Genomic DNA, 19,683 nt, shown 5'->3' with positions numbered 1-19,683 from the left:
TTGAGAAATTTAACAATAAGTGGTTATAACCCAGCTTTTGCCTCAGGTTTTAAGGGATATATATATATATTTTTTTTTTATGAGGTATAGTGGTTGGATCCTTTAAGGTCATTTTAACTAGTTGGTCTTTAAGAGCTTGTCCTGGGACATTGCAGTCCCAGACCTGTGGCTTTACTTCCTTCCAAATATTAGAAGGGATAACGGTAAGGTTTTAATTCTCCAAGTGTTAAAGAGAATAAGCCATTCTCCTCTTTAGGAGGAGCAAACCTGCTTCCTAGTTTATGCATTAAGTCTCATTCAAGTAATGGAGTGAGACAAGATGGAGGGACTAGAGAAACATGAGTCACCAACTGACTTTTGTATTTATAAGTTAAAGGAATTGTCTGACGGCACATTTTAGTTTCCCCTTCTATGCCAACAATGTTACGGTTAGAAAGACAAGTAGGGCTGGGGCGCCTGGGTGGCTCTGGTGGTTAGGCATCCAACTCTTGGTTTCAGCTCCGGTCATGATCTTGGGATCATGAGATCAAGCCCTCCGTTGGGTTCCGCGCTGAACGTAGAGCCTACTTGGGATTCTCTCTCCCTCTCCCCCTCCCCCCACCACTCTCTCTCTCTAAAATAAAAAAAGAAAAAGACAGAAAGAAAGGTAAGTAGGGCCTGAGTGCTGAATAAGAACAGAGTAAATGGCTCCTGTATCAATAAGGAAATTGATAAACTTACCTTCCACATCCAGGGTAACCTGGGGCTCAGTCATCTTGATGTCAAAGGGAGCCGGACCAGCCTCAGGGCCCCGTCATGCCAGATCCTCAGGTTCCTGCTCTCAGGCGAGGAAGTGAGTTCCTGTCTTTCTCTCTCTCTGGAGATGAGGACAGTCTCTCTTCCAATGTCCTTCTTCCTTACAGAAAGGACATGGCCCTGATGGAGAGCTTTTGTTTGGACATTCCTTGCTCCAATGTCCGATCTGGCCACACCCATAGCATGGGTCTTACCTGGTCCTTGGTCTGATGCCGGCTTTTTCTGTGGCCCCTGGTTAGTCTGGTGTTGTGGGGGATCCGCGAGAGCGGCAGCCAATATTTGAGCCTGTATTTTACCCTGCAATTTAGCTCTCTGGTCCTTTTCCTGTCTTAAAACTTTCTATTATTAAAAACTCCAGTAGCGACCTTTAGGTGCTAGGTGGAGGTTTGAGGACCTAAAGTCACTTTAGTCAATTTTCAGTGGATGTCAGGCTCCAATTGACTTATAAAATGCATGCACAATCTAATTGTTCCCTCAGGCGATGTGGGGTCCAGATTTGTATATTTACAGATGGCTTCTATCAAATGACCTTGAAATAGAGCTAGATTTTCATCAGCTCCTTGAGTAATTGCCTGAATTTTAACAAAGCTTGCAAGTTTAGAAAATACTTTTTTTCCATTCCTGCTATTAAACAAGTGATCATATGGTCTTATCTTTCCCTTCCTTGCCTACCCTCCTGATAATTCCAATGTAGTTGGGTATTTGAGATAGCAACACCTCCTACCTGATAACGATCTCTATCTCTGGCTGCTAGTTCATCAACAAATCTTGAGCCCCCACCCAGATATGGTTCTTCTCCTCAGGGATACAACAATGAGTTCAAGCATAAGAGATAATTGCTGAAAACCCTCAATAAATTGAGAAGGGTTTTCAGAATATCGTCCTAATTGTTTTATCTGAGCCAAGTCTGCCATGGAGAATGGGATATGGATTCAAATAGCACCCACTGTCTCCATTAGCAATCTCCCTAAGGGGATATAGTCCCGATTTAGAAGGAGGAAGACAGGGAATTCCACTCCTGGTATGTCCAGCTGGAGCAGAAGGGTCTTAGGGCTTGTAAGGAGGAGGGATAGTAACAGATCCAATGTCCTCTTTGTTTGAACTGGCTGGTGATTCCTCCCCAGATTTGTTGGGAGGAGGGGGCCTATTTAGACAATCATCCTCCAATATTTTCAGAGGGGGTTTTTTAGCTTGGTTAGTGGCTAAACAAATTTTGCAAAAAGTCCTTAGGTCAGGATCTTGATTTAAGGCCATGAAGGCCTGGACAGAGGGCACTTCAATCCTTTTGCCTTGTTTCCTGCAGAAGAGATCTAACGGGTATAAAAGTACTGAATTTTGTTGTCCCATTAACGGGCTATTTTTTCCTCATCTCCTATGGAGTACTGAGGCCATGTGTTATTGCAGAAGATGAGTCTTTTCTTCTTTAAATCTTGTAATCCAAATTGGTTCCAATGGGTTAAGAGACACCCCAAGGGAGAAAAACACCCCCAAGAGGAAGATCCCATTCCCATAAAAGAAGAAAAGTCCATTATCATAATCTCCCCTGGATTGCTTGGTGGCATCCCATTCAGGATTATGTCAAGGGTTCCTAGTGTTCAAAGAGACCAGAGGCATCCCTCAAAAAGCTGTTAAGAACACTGACTTGTTTACTGAAGGGATGTCAACTTCCCTTTGCTTCCCTATTGTTTTTCCCAGGACACAGTAGGTGCCGGTAGGTGGACCAAGAGAGCCTGTCATCTTAACCCATGGAGATGCTAAGAATCTGCAGGAGGAAATACTTAATGTTACAATTTAAGTTGTCAGCAGAGGACACTGATGAAGAATACTAAAGATGGAAATCCGTCATGGTCTAAGTGACATTCCAACACATGCGGTCTTGATAGCTGACTTCCCCAGGAAATGGCCCCTGGCTGGGTTTTAATTCAATCAGGTACCTGTTTTAGCCAGCTCCAGGCAGAGGTCTCCTGGCCAGAAGCAGCTAAACCAGAAATGTGGAGGGTCTAATGATCACATTAGACCAATGAGGAGGAAACCTCCCATGGCAGTCTTAAGATCAGTAACTCACCAAGTTTGCACCAAGGCTCGAAGTCCAGATGAAGGAAGATGCAGAATCCCTGTATGTATGGGCCACCAAAAATGATGTGGGGCCATCAAGCACAACAGTCAAGAAGGAATTCTTGAGACATTTTATGGTGCCAAAAAATTATTATGGCACAGGCCCAGGACCCGGGGGCAGACAGTTGCCCTTGTGATTGTGAGGAATGACTGATTATATACTTTAAGTTTGGGGGAGGGGGCTCACAGAGATACTGTGAGTCTCTAAAGGGATTTCCACATGTTAAAGAAGAATGATAGGATCCTGGAGATTTAACTATTATTGTCAAGATAAGGTTGCTTTTAGTCTCTAGCAAAACATTAACATTGGGGCAGCTGGGTGGCTCAGTCGGCCTTCAGCTCAGGTCATGATCCCAGGGTCCTGGGATGGAGTCCCACATCGGGCTCCCTGCTCATAGGGAGTCTGCTTCTCCCTCTGTCCCTCCCCCAACTTGTGCGCTCTCTCTCTCAAATAAATAAAATCTTTAAAAAAAATTAACATTAAGGAAACCGTGAGTTCCTTGAGGAATGTCATGCTCTGTAGGTCTCAGGTATTTATCAGTGAGCTCAAAATTGTAAGGAAATTTAATTTTAACTGCATTTCTCTTGCCTTTGTTCTCCTCATTAGTTATCACGGACAATTCTAAAGGTTTTACATATCAAGTCCCCTCTATTAAAGTCTGGGTTCCTTGAGGTCTGGGACCATTCCTTTTAAATTCCTGATTCCGAAGCATCTCTGTGCGGTGTACATTAAATAAACCCTATGTTCTGATCCAAGATGGTAACGCAGGAAGACCCTGAACTCACCTCCTCCATGGACACACCAAATCTACACCTGTTTATAAAGCAATTCCTCCTAAAGAAGAACTGATGGCTGACCGAACAACTTCTGCACACACAAAAAAGAATAGAACACATTGAGAACAGCGTGGGAGATGGAGACACGCTTATGAAAGGAGCCATTACCCCCAATGCTGCAAATGTCAATGAGGAAGGACAGTACTGAGAGATCATAAGCAGATTTATTTTCCTTATGGCACAGGGAAAAAAAAAAGCTGAGTGGGTTTTGTTTTGTTTTTTTAAGATTTTTAAAATTTATTTGACAGAGAGAAGAGAGAGAGAACACAGGCAGGGGGAGCGGCAAGTAGAGGGAGAGGGAGAAGCAGGCTCCCTGCTGAGCAGGGAGTCCGATGCGGGGCTCGATCCAAGGATCCTGGGATCATGACCTGAGCCAAAAGCAGACGCTTAACCGGCTGAGCCACCCAGGCACCCGAAAAAAAAAAAAAAAAAAAAGCTATGTTTTAAAAGGACAACTAGAATATGTAGGAACCAATCCTAGAACTCTGTCAAATGGCAAGGGAGCTGCTGGAACTCTGCCTGGGGCTCATGAGTGCCGGGGTTTATGCTCCCCCTTCACCTTGATGATGCACATGGGAGCAGGGTCCATGCACCATAACCAGCGAGCTGCCTCAGTGAGCTCTGGGCCTTAGCCCACACCAGCCCCTAATGCCCTGGGGCACAGGAAAAAAGCTGCATTTAAAAGACCAACTGGGGGGCGGTTAAGCCCTCTCCCTCTGCCCCCCCCACCCTCAAGTGCTTTCTCTCTCTCTCTCCCTCAATTTATTTGAGAGAGAGAGATACAGTGAGAGAAGGAACACAAGCAGCGGGAGTGGGAGAGGGAGAAGCAGGCTTCCCGCCGAGCAGAGAGCCCGATGCGGGGCTTGATCCCAGGACCCTGGGACCATGACTGGAGCCGAAGGCAGACGCTTAGCGACGGAGCCACCCAGGCACCCCAATAAATAAAATCTTTTTAAAAAATTGAAATAAAATAAAAAAATAGAAGAGCAACTAGAATATAAAAGAGCCAGTCATAAAACTCCACCAAAAGGTGGGGCAGCTGCTGGAACGCTCTGTGGATCTGAAGGGCTGGTGAGCACCACAGGTTACATTCCCACTCCACAAATGGACAGCAACAAGGTCTGGGTGCCATCACTGGCTTACCACCTTGGTGAGCCCTAGGCCCCTAAATCACACCGGCCCCAACCGCCCCACCACGGCAGCCCCAGTGCAGGCCACACTGGGAAATCCCTGGTTGGTGCTCACTACAGCTCTAGCTGTCACACCAAGGTGACACAGGGGCAAAGCACCACAGAACACTCTAGGCCCACACCACTTTGGCTCCAGACAGCTTGCTAGGGCACCTCTGGCACACAGAGGTCCAGGACCTTCTGGCTCATGCCTGCTTTGGCTCTAGCTGCCCCACCAAGGCACCCCCTGTGCAGAGCACCCCAGAAAGCCCCTGGCCAGTGCCTGCCTCAGTTCTAGCTGCCCCAGCGGGGTTCCCCTTGTGTAGAGAACCCCACAACCCCTGGACTGCTCCCCATCTTAGTTTCAGCCACCCCACCAGGGTGTCTGCCCTCAGTGTTGGAGGACCTCAGGATACCCTGGCCCATGCTGGCCTTGACTCTAGTCACCCCACCAGGACACCCCATGCACTGAGAACCCTGGAATACCTCAGCTTGCACCCACTTTAGCTATAGCTGTTCTGCTATGAGATATAGGACACAGTAATAAAGGGGACAATCCAACAAGAAGATATAACAATTCTAAATATTTATGCACTCAACATGGGAGCACCCAAATACATAAAACAGTAAATAACAAACATAAAGGAATGAATCGATAGTAATACGATAATAGAAGACTAACACCCCACTTACCTCAATGAACAGATCATCTAAACAGAAAATCAACAAAGAAACAATGGCTTTGAATGATACCCTGGACTAGACAGATTTAACAGCAATATTCAGAACATTCCATCCTAAAGCAGAATACACATTCTTTACAAGTACACATGGAACATTCTCTAGAACAGATTACATATTAGCCCACAAAACAAGCCTCAACAAATTCCAAAAGATCAAAATCATCCCATGCATCTTTTCTAACACAAGGCAATGAAACTAGAAGTCAACCACAAGAAAAAATCTGAAAAGACCACAAATAGATGGAGATTAAATAACATGCTACTAAACAATGAATGAGTCAACCAGGAAATAAAAGAAGTAAAGTCCATGGAAATAAATGAAAACACAAGGGTACAAAACCTTTGGAATGCAGCGTGGTTCTAAGAGGAGGTTGTAGCAATACAAGCCTACCTCAAGAAGCAAGAAAAATCTCAAACTACCTAGCCTTATACCTAAAGGAGCTAGACAAAGAAGAACAAACAAAACACAAAACCATCAGAAGTAAGGAAATAATAAAGATTAGAGCAGAAATAAATGATATAGAAGCTAAAAAAAAAATCAATAGAACAGATCAATGAAGCCAGGAGCTGGTTCTTTGAAAAATAGCAATAAGACTGATAAACCTCTAGCCAAATTTATCAAGAAAAAAAGGAGAAAGGCTCAAATAAATAAAATCATAAATGAGAGAGGAGAAATAACAGCCAACACACAGAAAAACAAACAATTATAAGAGATTATGAAAAACTATATGCAAACAATTGGACAACCTAGAAAAAAAAAGGATAAATTCCTAGAAACGTATAAACTACCAGAACTAAAACAGGAAGAAATAGAACATTTGAACAGACTGATGATCAGCAAAGAAATTGAATCAGTAACCAAAAAACTCCCAACATCAACAACACAAGAAACAACAGGTGTTGACAAGGATATGGAGAAAAAGCAACACTTATGCACTGGGAATGCACATTGGTGCGGCCACTCTGGAAAACAGTATGGAGTTTCCTTGAAAAGTTAAAAATAGAACTATGATCCAGCAATTGCTCTACTAGGTATTTACCCAAAGAATACAAAAATATTAATTCAAAGAGACACATGCACCCTGGTGTGTATAGTAGCGTTATCTACAATAGCCAAATTATGGAGACAGCCCATATGTCCATAGACCAATGAATGGATAAAGAAGATGAGGTGTGCGCGTGCACACACACACACATTACTCAGCCATAAAAAAAGAATGAAATCGGGGCGCCTGGGTGGCTCAGTTGGTTAAGCTACTGCCTTCGGCTCAGGTCATGATCCTGGAGTCCCGGGATCGAGTCCCACATCGGGCTCCCTGCTCAGCAGGGAGTCTGCTTCTCCCTCTGACCCTCCTCCCTCTCATGCTGTCTCTCATTGTCTCTCTTGCAAATAAATAAAATCTTAAAAAAAAAAATTAAAAAAAAAAAGAATGAAATCTTGCCATTTGGAACAAAATGGACGGAGCTAGAGAGTATTATGCTAAGCAAAATAAGTCAGAGAAAGACAAATTCTATATGATTTCACTCATATGTGGAATTTAACAGAGCAAACAAGCAAAGGGGGAAAAAGAGAGACAAACCAATAAACAGACTCTTAACTATAGAGAACAAACTAATGGTTACCAGAGGGAGGTGAGTGGGGGGATGCGTTAAATAGGTGACAGGATTAAAGATTACACTTGTGATGAGCACTGGGTGATATATGGAATTGCCGAATCACTATATTGTGCACATGAAACTAATAGAACACTGTGTGTTAACTAATGAGAATTAATATACAAAATTTTTTAAAATGAAAAAAGTTTCCCAAACAAAATATACAGTAGTTTATTACCACTAAACCAGCCTTACAAGAAATGTGAAATAAACTTCTTTAAGTGGAAAAGAAATGTCCACAAGACATAAAAAAATATGAACAAAAAGATGTAAAATATGATAGCATATACATAAAATGTGGAGAAGAGAGTGAAAAAGGAAAGAGAAAGGGAAAAAGATTTTTTCTTTTCCAATTAAAAAAATTTTTTTGAATGTGTTTGAACTTAAATAACCAACAAATTAATATGGACTGTTATTTACTTAGGATGGTATATATGAACCTCACAGTAACCACAGACCCAAAACCTATGATGGATACACAAAAATTAAAGACAAAGAAAGCCAAACAAAACACTATACTCATTAATCACAAAGAGCAAGAGAAGAAGCAACAAAGAAGAAAAACAAAAACAACCAGAAAACAAATTTTAAAAATGGCACATATCAATAATTACTTTAAATGTAAATGGCATAATGCTACAATGAAAAGACAGAGTGGTGGAATGAACAAAAAAAACAATATCCATCTTTACCTGCCTTTGAAAGACTTGTCTGAGACCTAAAGACACATACGGACTGAAAGGATGGAGAAACATTCACCATACAAATGGAAGTGACAAAAAAGCCAGGGTAGCTTTCTTATATCACACAAAGTAGACTTAAAAATAAAGACTGTAACAAGAGACAAAGGAGGACATTATATAAAGGGATCAATCCAACAAGAGGATATAACAATTGTAAATATCTATGCACCCAACATTGGAACACTTAAATACATAAAGCAAATATTAATGGACATTAAGAGAGAAAGTGACAGTAATACAATAATAGTAGGGGACTTTAACACTCTACTTACATCAATGAATAGATCATCCCGACAGCAAATTAATAAGGAAAGAGTGTCTTTGAATGGCACATTGGACCAGATGAACAGATATATACAGAACACTCCATCCAAAACTAACAGAATACACATTCTTTTCAAGTACACATGGAACATTCTCTAGAATAGATCACATAGTAGGCCATAAAACAAGCCTCAATAAATTTAAGAAGATTGAAATCATATGCATCTTTTCTGACCACAACAGTATGAAACTAGAAAACAATCACAAGAAAAAAAACTGGAAAAACACAAACACATGGAGACTAAACAACATGATACTAAAAATCCAAGGAGTCAATGAAGCAATCAAAGAAGAAATTTTAAAAAAGATATACGGAGACAAATGAAAATACAACAGTGCAAAGAAAGCAGTTCTAAGAGAGAAGTATACAGTAATACAGGCCTATCTCAAGAAACAAGACAAATCTTTTTTTTTTTTTTAAGATTTTATTTATTTATTTGACAGAGAGAGACACAGCAAGAGAGGGAACACAAGCAGGAGGAGTGGGAGAGGGAGAAGCAGGCCCCCTGCTGAGCAGGGAGCCCAATGTAGGGCTCGATCCCAGGACTCCAGGATCATGATCTGAGCTGAAGGCAGACGCTTAAGAACTGAGTCACCCAGGTGCCCCCAAACAAGACAAATCTTAAACAATCTAACCTTATGCCCAAGTGTTCTAGGAAAAGAAGAACAAAGCTCAAGATCAGTAGAAGAAAGGAAATAATAAAGATCAGAGCTGAAATAAATGACATAGAAACTAAAAAAAAAAAAAAAAAAAAAAAAAAAAAAAAAAAAAAAAAAAAAAAATCAATGAAACCAAGAGCTGTTTCTTTGAAAAGATAAACAAAATTGACAAATCCTTAGCCAGACTGAACAAGAGAAAAAGAGAAAGGACCCAAATAAAATAAAAAATGAGAGAGGAAAAGTAACAATTGATTCCACAGAGATACAAAGGATGAAATTATATGCCAACAAATTGGACAACCTAGAAGAAATGGATAAATTCCTAGAAACATACAATCTTCCAAAACTAAACCAAGAATAAAAACTCTGAGTAGACCAATTACAAGTAACAAAACTGAATCAGTAATAAAAAAAAACTACCAAAAAATAAAAGTCCAGGAATAGACAGATTCACAAGTGAATTATACCAGATATTTACAAAAGAGTTAATACCTATTCTTCTCAAACTATTCAGAGGAGAAAAAAATAGAAGAGAAAGGAAAGCTTCCAAATACCTTCTACAAGGATAGTATTACCCTGATACCAAAACCAGACAAAGACACAATATGCACCCCTCCCCCCCCACTACAGACCAATATCCTTGATGAACATAGATGCAAAAATCCTCAACAAAATATTAGGAAACCACATATAGCAACACATTAAAAAGATGATTCACCACAATCAGATGGGATTTATTCCTAGGATGCAATGATGGTACAATATTTGCAAATCAATCAATGACATATGTCAAAATCAAGAAAAAGAACCATATGATCATCTCAATAGATCCAGAAAAAGTATCTGACAAGATTCAAAACCCATTCATGATAAAAATTCTCATCAATGTGGGATTAGAGGGAACATATCTCAAGATAATAAAGGCCATACGTGAAACACCCACAGCTAACATCATCCTCAATGGTGAAAAACTGAGAGCTTTCTCTCTAAGGTCAGGAACAAGATAAGGGATGCCCACTCTCACCACTTCTTTCACTATAGTACTAGAAGTCCTAGCCACAGCAATCAGACAAGAAAAAGAAATAAGAGACATCCATCCATATTGGGAAACTGTCACTATTCACAGATGACAGGATACTATACAGAAAATCCTAAAGATTCTAGTAAAAAATCCTACTAGAAGTAATACAAAAAATTTAGTAAAGTGGCAGGATACAAAACTAATGCAGTGAAATTGGTAGCATTTCTATACATTAACAAAATCACAGAAAGAGAAACTTAAAAAACAACACCATTTATAATTGCACCAAAAAGAATAAAATACCTAGGAATAAATTTACCCAAAGAGGTGAAAGATCTGTATTCTGAAAACTGTAAAACACTAATGAGAAAAATTGAAGACAAACAAATGGAAAGCTATTCCATGCTCATGGGTTGGAAAAATTATTTAATATTGCCAGAGTGTCTACATCACCCAAAGCAATTTATAGATTCAATGCAATCTCTATCAAAATACCAACATTTTTTGCAAAACTAGAACAAATAATCTGAAAATTTGTATGGAACCATAGAAGACCCTGTATAGCCAAAGCAATCCTGAGAAAGAAGAACAAAGCTAGAGGTAGCACAACTCCTGATTTCAAAGTATACTACAAAGCTGTAGTAATCAAAACAATATGGTATGGCACAAAAATAGACACAAAGATCAACAGAACAAGATAGAGACCCCCCAGAAATAAACCTACAGATATATGGTCAATTAATCTATGACAAAGAAGGCAAGAATATATAATGGGGAAAAGATAGTCTTTTCAATAAATAGTGCTTGGAAAATTGGACAGTTACCTGTAAAAAAATGAAACTGGACAACTTTCACACCATATACAAAAATAAACTCAAAATGGAGTAGAGACCTAAACATGAGACCTGAAACAATAAAAATCTTAGAAGAGAACACAGGCAGTAATTTCTCTGACATTAGCCATAGCAACATTTTTCTTGATACATCCCCTAAGGCAAGGGAAACAAAAGCAAAAATAAACAAATGAAACTACATCAAGCTAAAAAGCTTTTGCACAGCAAAGGAATCCATCAACAAAACAACAAATAACCCACTGAACGGGAGAAGATATTTATAAAAGATCTATGCAATAAGGGGTAACATCCAAAATATATAAAGAACTCTTACAACACACACACACACACACACACACACACACAAAATCGGATCTAAAAATGGGCAGAGGCCCTGAGTAGACATTTTTCCAAAGGAGATATATAAATGGCCAACAGACACATGAAAAGATGCTCAACATCACTAATCCTCAGGGAGATGGAAACCAAAACCACAATGAGACATCACCTCACACCTATTAGAATGCCTAAAATCAAGACAAGAAACAACAAGTGTTGATGAAGATGTGGAAGAAAAGGAACCTTGTGCACTGTTGGTGGGAACATAAAACAGTGCTACCACTGTGAAAACAGCATGGAGTTTCCTCAAAAAATTAAAAATAGAAATACCATATGATCCAATAATTCCACTATTGGGTATTTGCCCAGGGAAAATGAAAACACTAACTTGAAAAGATATATGCACCCTATGTTTATTGCAGCATTATTTACAACAGGCAAGACATGGAAACAACCTGGGGCACCTGGGTGGCTCAGTTGGTTAAGTGTCTGCCTTTCACTTAGGTCATGATCCTGGAGTCCTGGGATTAAGCCCCATGTCGGGCTCCCTGCTCAGTGGGGAGTCTGCTTCTCCCTCTCCTTCTGCCCCTCCCCCTGCTCCTTCTATGGAAGCAACCTGTGTCCACCAATCGATGAATAGAAGGGAAAATGTGGTATATATACCCAAAGGAATATTATAAAGCCATAAAAAAGGATGAGATGGTGTCATTTGAGTCAACCTGGGTGGTCCTAGAGGCCATGATGCTAAATGAAGTAAGTGGGACTGAGAAAGACAATACCATGATTCCCCCATATGTGGAATCTAAAAACCAGCATCTACAAAAAGCTGAATCAGAATATAAATACAGGGGCGCCTAGGTGGCTGAGTCAGTTAATCGTCTGATTTCGGAGCAGGTCATGATCCCAGGATCCTGGAATTGAGCCCCACGTATGGCTCCCTGCTCAGCGGGGAGCCTGCTTCTCCCTCTCCCCGCTCTCCACTTGTGCTCTATCTCTCTCTCAAATAAATAAATAAATAATCTTAAAAAAAAAAAAAAAGAACTATAAATACAGAAAGCAAACAGATGTTAGCCAGGGCAGGGGGGAGGTGGGGCTGTGGGCAAAATGGGTGAAGTGAGAGGGAGATTCAGACCTCCAGTTATGGAATGAGTAACTCATGGGAATAAAAAGCAGAGCATAAGGAATAAGGTTAATTATAATAGTGATGTAATGGAACAGATGGTAGCTATACTTGCAGTGAACATAGCATATCATAAATTTGTGAAATCACTAAGCTGTACACCTGAAACTAATGCAACATTTTGTTTCAACTATACCAAAAAAAAAAAAACAAACCCCAAATTAAAAACAAGCTGATGTACCAATACTGAGATCAGACAAAATGACTTTAAGGCAAAGACTGTAACAAGAGACAAAGAAGGACATCACATTACGATAAAGGAATTAATCTGACAAGAGAACATAGATTTCTATGTACCTAGCATTGGAGCATCTAAATACATAAATCAAATATTAACAGACATAAAGAGGGAAATTGACAGTAATACAATAATAGGGCACTTTAACACTCCACTTACTTAATGGATAGACCATCCAGGCAGAAAATCAGTAAGGAAATGGTGTCTTTGAATGACAGTGTAGACCAGGTGGACTTAACAGTTACATACACAGCATTCCATCCAAAACCAATAGAATACACATTCTTTGTAAGTATACATGGAACATTCACTGGGAGAGGTCAAATTTTAGGCCACAAAACAAGTCTCAATAAATTTAAAAAGATTGAAATCATGTCATACATCTTTTCTAGCCACAGCTGTATGAATCAAAAGAAATGATTTACAAGGGAAAAAAAAAAGCACAAACATGTGGAGGCCAAAAAACATGCTACTAAAGAGCCAATGGGCAATAAATCAAAGAAGAAATTTAAAAATACCTGATGAAAATGAAAACACAACAGTCCAAAATCTTTGGGACACAGTGAAAGAAGTTTTAAGAGGAAAATTTATAGCAATAAATTTTCTACCTCAAGAAACAAGAAAAATCTCAAACAATTTAACCTCACACCTAAAGGAACTAGGAAAGGGAGAACAAACAGAGCCCAAGGTTAGAAGGAAGGAAATAAAAAGGTTAGAGCAGAAATAAATAAAGACTAAAAACAAAGAAACAAAACCTGAAAAACATAGAAAAGATCAATGAAACCAAGAACTGGTTCTTTGAAAAATAAACACAATTGATAATCCTTTAGCCAGACTCCAGGGGAAAAAAAGGGAGAGGACACAAAAAAATCTGAAATGAAAGAGGGGAGATAACAACCAACACAAATAGAAATACAAAGGATTATAGAGACTACTCTGAAAAAGTATATGCCAACAAATTGGACAACCTAGAAGAAATGGATAAATTCCTAGAAACATATAATCTTCTAAAGATTCTAAGTCAGAAAGAAATAAAAATTCTGAACAGACTGATTCCTCGTAATGAGATATTGAATCGGTTATCAAAAGCTCCCAACAAACAAAAGTCCAGGACCAGATGTACCGATAGGTGAATTTTACCAAACATTTAAAGGAGAGTCAATACCTATTCTCCTCAAACTACTGTGGGGAAGGATGGAAGAAAAACAGAAGAAGGAAAGCTCCTAAATGCATTCTATGAGGCCAACATTACCCTGATACCAAATCCAGACTAAGACACTAAAACAAGTAAAACCACAGGCCAATATCCCTGATGAACATAGATGAAAAAATCCTTAGCAAAATACTAACAAACCATATTCAACAATACATTAAAAGGATTCATCACCATTGATCAAGTGAGATTTATTCTGGGCATGCAAAGATGGCTGAATATTCACAAAATCAATCGTGATACACCACATCAACAAACCAAGGCTGAAAATCCTATGATCATCTCAATAGATACAGAAAAAGCACTTGACAAAATTCAACATCTGTTCATGATAAAAGCTCTCAACAAAGTGGGTTTAGATGGAGCACATCTCAACATAATAAAGGCCACATATAACAAACCCACAGCTAACAACATACTCAATGGTGAAAACTGAGAGCTTTTCCTCTAAGATCAGGAACAAGACAAGGATGTTCACCCTCACTAATTTTATCCAACATGGTACTGAAAGTCCTAGCCATGGCAATCAGACAAGAAAAAGAAATGAGGCATTCAAATTGGCAAGGAAGAAGTATAACTGTCACTATTTGCAGATGACATGATACTAATATACAGAAAACCTAGACTCCACCACAAAACTATTAGAATAAATGAATTCAGTAAACTTGCAGGATACAAAATTAATACACAGAAATTGGTTGCGTTTTCATGCACTAATAATGAAGTATAAGTAGAAATTGTGAAAACAATTTCATTTACATTTGTACCCAAAAGAATAAAATATCTAGGAATAAACTTAACCAAGGAGGTGAACGACTTGTACTCTGAAAACTGAAACACTGATGAAAGAAACTGAAGATGATATAAACAAATGGAAAGATATCCCATGCTAATGGATTGGAAGAATTAATATTGTCAAAATGTCCATGCCACCCAAAGCAATCTACAGATTCAATGCAATCCTGATCAAAATACCAACAGCATTTTTCACAGAACCAAAGCAAATAGTCCTAAAATTCATATGGAACCACAAAAAAACCCAAATAGCAAAAGTGTTCTTAAGGAGAACAAAGCTGAAAGTTTCACAACTCCAGATTTCAAGATATTCTACAAAGCTGTAGTGACCACAACAATATTGTACCAGCACAAAAGCAGACACATAGACCAGTGAAACAGAATAGAGAGCCCACACACACAAAAAATGCTCTTATGGTCAATGAATCTCGAGAAAGGAGGCAAGAATACACAATGGGGAAAAGACGGTCTTTTGAATAAATGGTGCTGGGAAACCTGGACAGCTACATGCAAAAGAATGAACCTGGACCACTTTTTCACAGCACACACAAAAATAAACTCAAATGCATTAAAGACCTCAATGTGAGACATGAAGCCATAAAAATCCTAGAAGAAAACAGGCAGTAATTTCTTTGACATCTGCCTTAGCAATATTTTTCTAGATATGTCTCTTCAGGCAAGGGGACCAAAATCAAAAATAAACTATTGAAACTACATCAAACTAAAAAGCTTTTGCATAGCAAAGGAATCCATCAACAAAACAAAAAGGCAACCCACTGAGTGGGAGAAGAGATATGTAAATGATATATCCGATAAGATGTTCCTATCCAAGATATATATAGAACTTCTACAACTCAATGCCAAAAAAAAAAAAAAAAGGAAAAAAATCCTATTAGACAATGGGCAGAGGACCTGAATAGACATTTTTCCAAAGAAGACATATAGATGGGCAACAGACATATGAAAAGATGCTCAACATCACTCATCATCAAGGAAATGGAAATCAAAACTGCCATGAGAGATCACCTCACACCATTCAGAATGGATAGAATTAAAAAGACAAGAAATAACAAGTGTTGAGTATGTGGAGAAAAAGGAACCCTTGTGCACTGTTGGTGGGAATGTAAATTGGTGCAGCCACCGTGGAAAACAGCATGGAGGTTTCTCAAAACATTAAAACTAGAAATATATGATCCAGTAATTCACCACCCAAGGAAAACAAAAACACAAATTCAAAGATACATGCACCTCTGTGTTTACTGTAACATTATTTACAATAGCCAAGATATGGAAGCAACCCAAGTGTCCATTGATTTATGAATGAATAAAGAAATGGTATATATATATATAATGGAATATTACTCAGCCATGAAAAAGAATGGGATCTTGCCATGTGCAACAACATGGATGAATGGGAGGTTATTATGCTAAGTGAAGTAAGTCAAACAGAGAAAAACAAACACCCTGTGATTTCACTTATATGTGGAATCTAAAAAACAAAACAAATACATAAACAAACAAAAAGCAGGCACAAACTCATAAATACAGAGAATAAACTGACGGTTGCCAGAGGAGAAGAAGTAGGGGGATGATCAAAAAAGGGTGAAAGGGAGTGTAAAATATAGGTTTCCAGCTATGGAATGTCATGGAGATAAAACATACAGCAGGGGAAAGATATACAATGGTATTCCAATAATACTGTATGGTGACAGTAGCTATTTTTTTTTTTAAAGATTTTATTTATTTATTTGAGAGAGAGAGAGTGAGAGAGAGCATGAGAGGGGAGAGGGTCAGAGGGAGAAGCAGACTCCCCGCTGAGCAGGGAGCCCGATGTGGGACTCGATCCTGGGACTCCAGGATCACGACCTGAGCTGAAGGCAGTTGCTTAAGCAACTGAGCCACCCAGGCGCCCGACAGTAGCTATTCTTGTGGTGGGCGTAGCATAACATATAGACTTGCAGAAATCACCTATGTTGCACACTTGAAACTAATGTGACCTTGTGTACCAACTATATTCAGTTAAAATAATAACAATAATCCCTGGAAGCACTGGGGTCATTCTATGGGCTTTTGATATTACCTTTATTGAAAGAAATAAATGAAAGCACGCCTTTGCCACTAGGTGACACTCTTGTCCCACCATTATTTTTGCTTCTATTTATAGTCCCTGCTACCGGGAGCTGTTTTTCACATTCACAAGAAAAACAGGAGCACTCCCAAATCCTTCTGATCGGCCTTCAAAGCTGCAAATGATAGGATCCAAGAATTAAGGCGTGTATCCAAAATGAAATGCCATCTTGAGGACAGAGCTCGGACTCCTGCCATGCTGAAGTCCTCAGTAGTCAGCCAAGGAATCCCAGTTGTCTTGGCCCGTTTTTATCGGCCAGTTTATCTTGGCTGTTTGAGGAAATCGAATAGCCTGTTTTGGAAGAATAGGAGATGGATCCTGGGAGTAGTCATCTGGGGGCAGCCGTGGGGGTAAGAAAGATGGGAAGGTGCAGAAGAGGAGCCAAGCTGTCCCCATTTCACAGGCAAACGGTTCAATTTGTGACTACTTTGTATCTGGAGGCCCCCAACCCTGCCTCCCATAGTCTCCCGTAGGATGCGCATCCCTATTAAATCCACTCAAGGCTTCCTTATCTATACCTTCTTCTTGTGACTCCAACAGGCATTTGGCCGTGGAACGGAGATTCACAAAAGCGTGTGGGACTGTTCAAAGAATGGCGACTGACACCAGACACCGTGTGCGTGGGTACGCGTGCACGCGCAGCAGACTGAAGATGGATGGGGTGGAAACGTCATTGGTGGCGTGGGCTTCTTTCTCACAAAATGGAAGTCTGTGCGGATTAACCTTTCCTCAAACACTGAAAATCCATCCAGGCCATTTTATTGTGTAGAGGAGTAGTAAGGCGCAGTAAGCTGAAACCCGCTAGATCAGCAGGTGAGCATATAGTGCATTTATTGACAAAATCAGTATATTTTTTAGTGGAAAGAAGAGGGTGTTTTCTCATTACACTGAGACAACAAGCATACACTGGCACTGCTAAACTGGGCGAACTGGGATGAATGGTCGCTTTGGATACAAGGCCATGCCACCAGCCTACAAACAGCTTTCAATCAGATTTAACTTGGAATGTAAGTTATTTGTCCTGGTCTGGCTATTTCCCTTGCTCCTGACAGCAAAGAAGAAAATGGCTTTGGGGTTTCTTTAGTGGGTGAAGAGTGACTCCCGGTGGACACTGCGCATTGCCCTGGGAAGGCTCACCAATGTCTGCTGTCGGCTGGCAGAGCCTGGGGCCGGCAGTCACCAACAGCATCAACGTCTGCATCGATATGCCAGTTCCTATGTCCCTCAAATCTGTGCTTGAGTGCGGGCTGATTTCTCTAATATATGGCTAGTTGCTTGCAGGGCTGAACCCACAATCCCAGGTTAATGTGGACAGTTGCTGAGAGATACCTTCCCCTTGCCTTATGACTCACATTGCCTTGAGATGGTAGAAACCACCCCGCTCCTGCCTTGATCCTTCTTCATTCCCATCCGTGAGGCACCTCCTCTGCATGATCACCCTAACTGGAGCACTGCAATGTCAAGTGATTTGCGAGGAGCTAGCTGCGAAATGTGGTGCAAAGACCACAAATTGGATCAAAGGACATGAGCTCAGAGCCTGACACATAGTAAATGCTCAATAAATGCAAGCTGATTCAAGTCTGACCATCATAGGAACCCTTGCAGCGGAGGGGAGGCCTGTGATCTTCTCTACTATCAGGGCGTTAGAGGAGGAGTCCCTTGCCTGCGTGCCCCCCAATTCAAGCCTATTGTAGTAGAGGCGAGTACCGTTCAAAGCAAGAGATTAACACTGGGGCTTCTATGGATCTAGGGGCTCTCATCTATACATCTTTCAAAACTTAAACATGATTCCTTTGAATCCCTGGGAACTGAACAGGAAAGAAAGGATCTTACTCCCCCAGACAGGAAGGAGTAATGCCTTCCCCTAACTCAGAACATGAAGGGAGAAGAAAGTAGCAGAAAACAGGAAGATGACCCTGGACCCTTACTTGTAAACTAGGGATGATGATGACCACCTACCTGGGTTGCTGTGACAACAAAAGACTCCAGATGTTAAGCCCCAGCACGTGATCAACCCTCTATCTATGTGAACTATTATTGCATGGGATTGTCTAAAAGAACAGTAACACCCAGCTGGCTGGGGAATATAGCTCTGTAAGTAGGAGCCCCTAGAAAGAAGATTCTAAAATCATAAATCTTGGTTGCCTGGGTGGCTCAGTCGGTTAAGCGTCTACCTTCGGCTCAGGTCATGATCTTAGGGTCCCTGGATCGAACCCCACATTGGGCTTCCTGCTTGGCCGGAGAGTCTGCTCCTCCCCCTCCCCACTCTGCTCCACTCCCCCCACTTGTTCTCGCTCTCTCACTCTCAAATAAATAAAATCTTAAAAAAAAAAAAGAACAACAGGCTTCTTTTCTACTGAGACTGCCATTAAGCAGATTTCTCTGTGCGTGAGGAGAGTTGCCCGTGTGGCCACCATGTTGCTTGGACCCTTAGGGTCAGCCACCATGGAGGAAGCATGCCACAGTCCTCTCCCTAATCTTTCTGGGACAGGCAATAATACCTTGCCCTTTCATCCTACATTTTCCAAGGATACAGCACTCTGGGAAGCACCTGTGAATTTTCCAAACTTTTTGGCAAATGTTACTGAAAAGTAAAGATGACAGAGCCTGGCTCAGTCTGAAAAGATGTAGGTTCTAGACTCACATCTTTCCGGTATTATTTCTTAGGAAATGTAGGTTTCAGAACTTTTTTTTTTCTGATTATAGAATGAATATACCCATTTTGGAAAACACAGAGAGGCATTAAGAAGAAATTAACCTGCCCCCTGAGAGAACCACTGTTTACATGTGCCAGCCTCGTCCACCATTCACCAATGCGTACCCCATTACCCTTGTGCTGTGGGACCCCAGTATGTTGGGAAGATGTTCTTACTGTCTCCTTGCCAGTTTTTCAC

This window comes from Neomonachus schauinslandi, chromosome 8, assembly GCF_002201575.2.
Source record: "Neomonachus schauinslandi chromosome 8, ASM220157v2, whole genome shotgun sequence".
NCBI classification, from domain to species: Eukaryota; Metazoa; Chordata; class Mammalia; order Carnivora; family Phocidae; genus Neomonachus; species Neomonachus schauinslandi.
Note: the sequence above shows the minus strand (reverse complement) of the source record.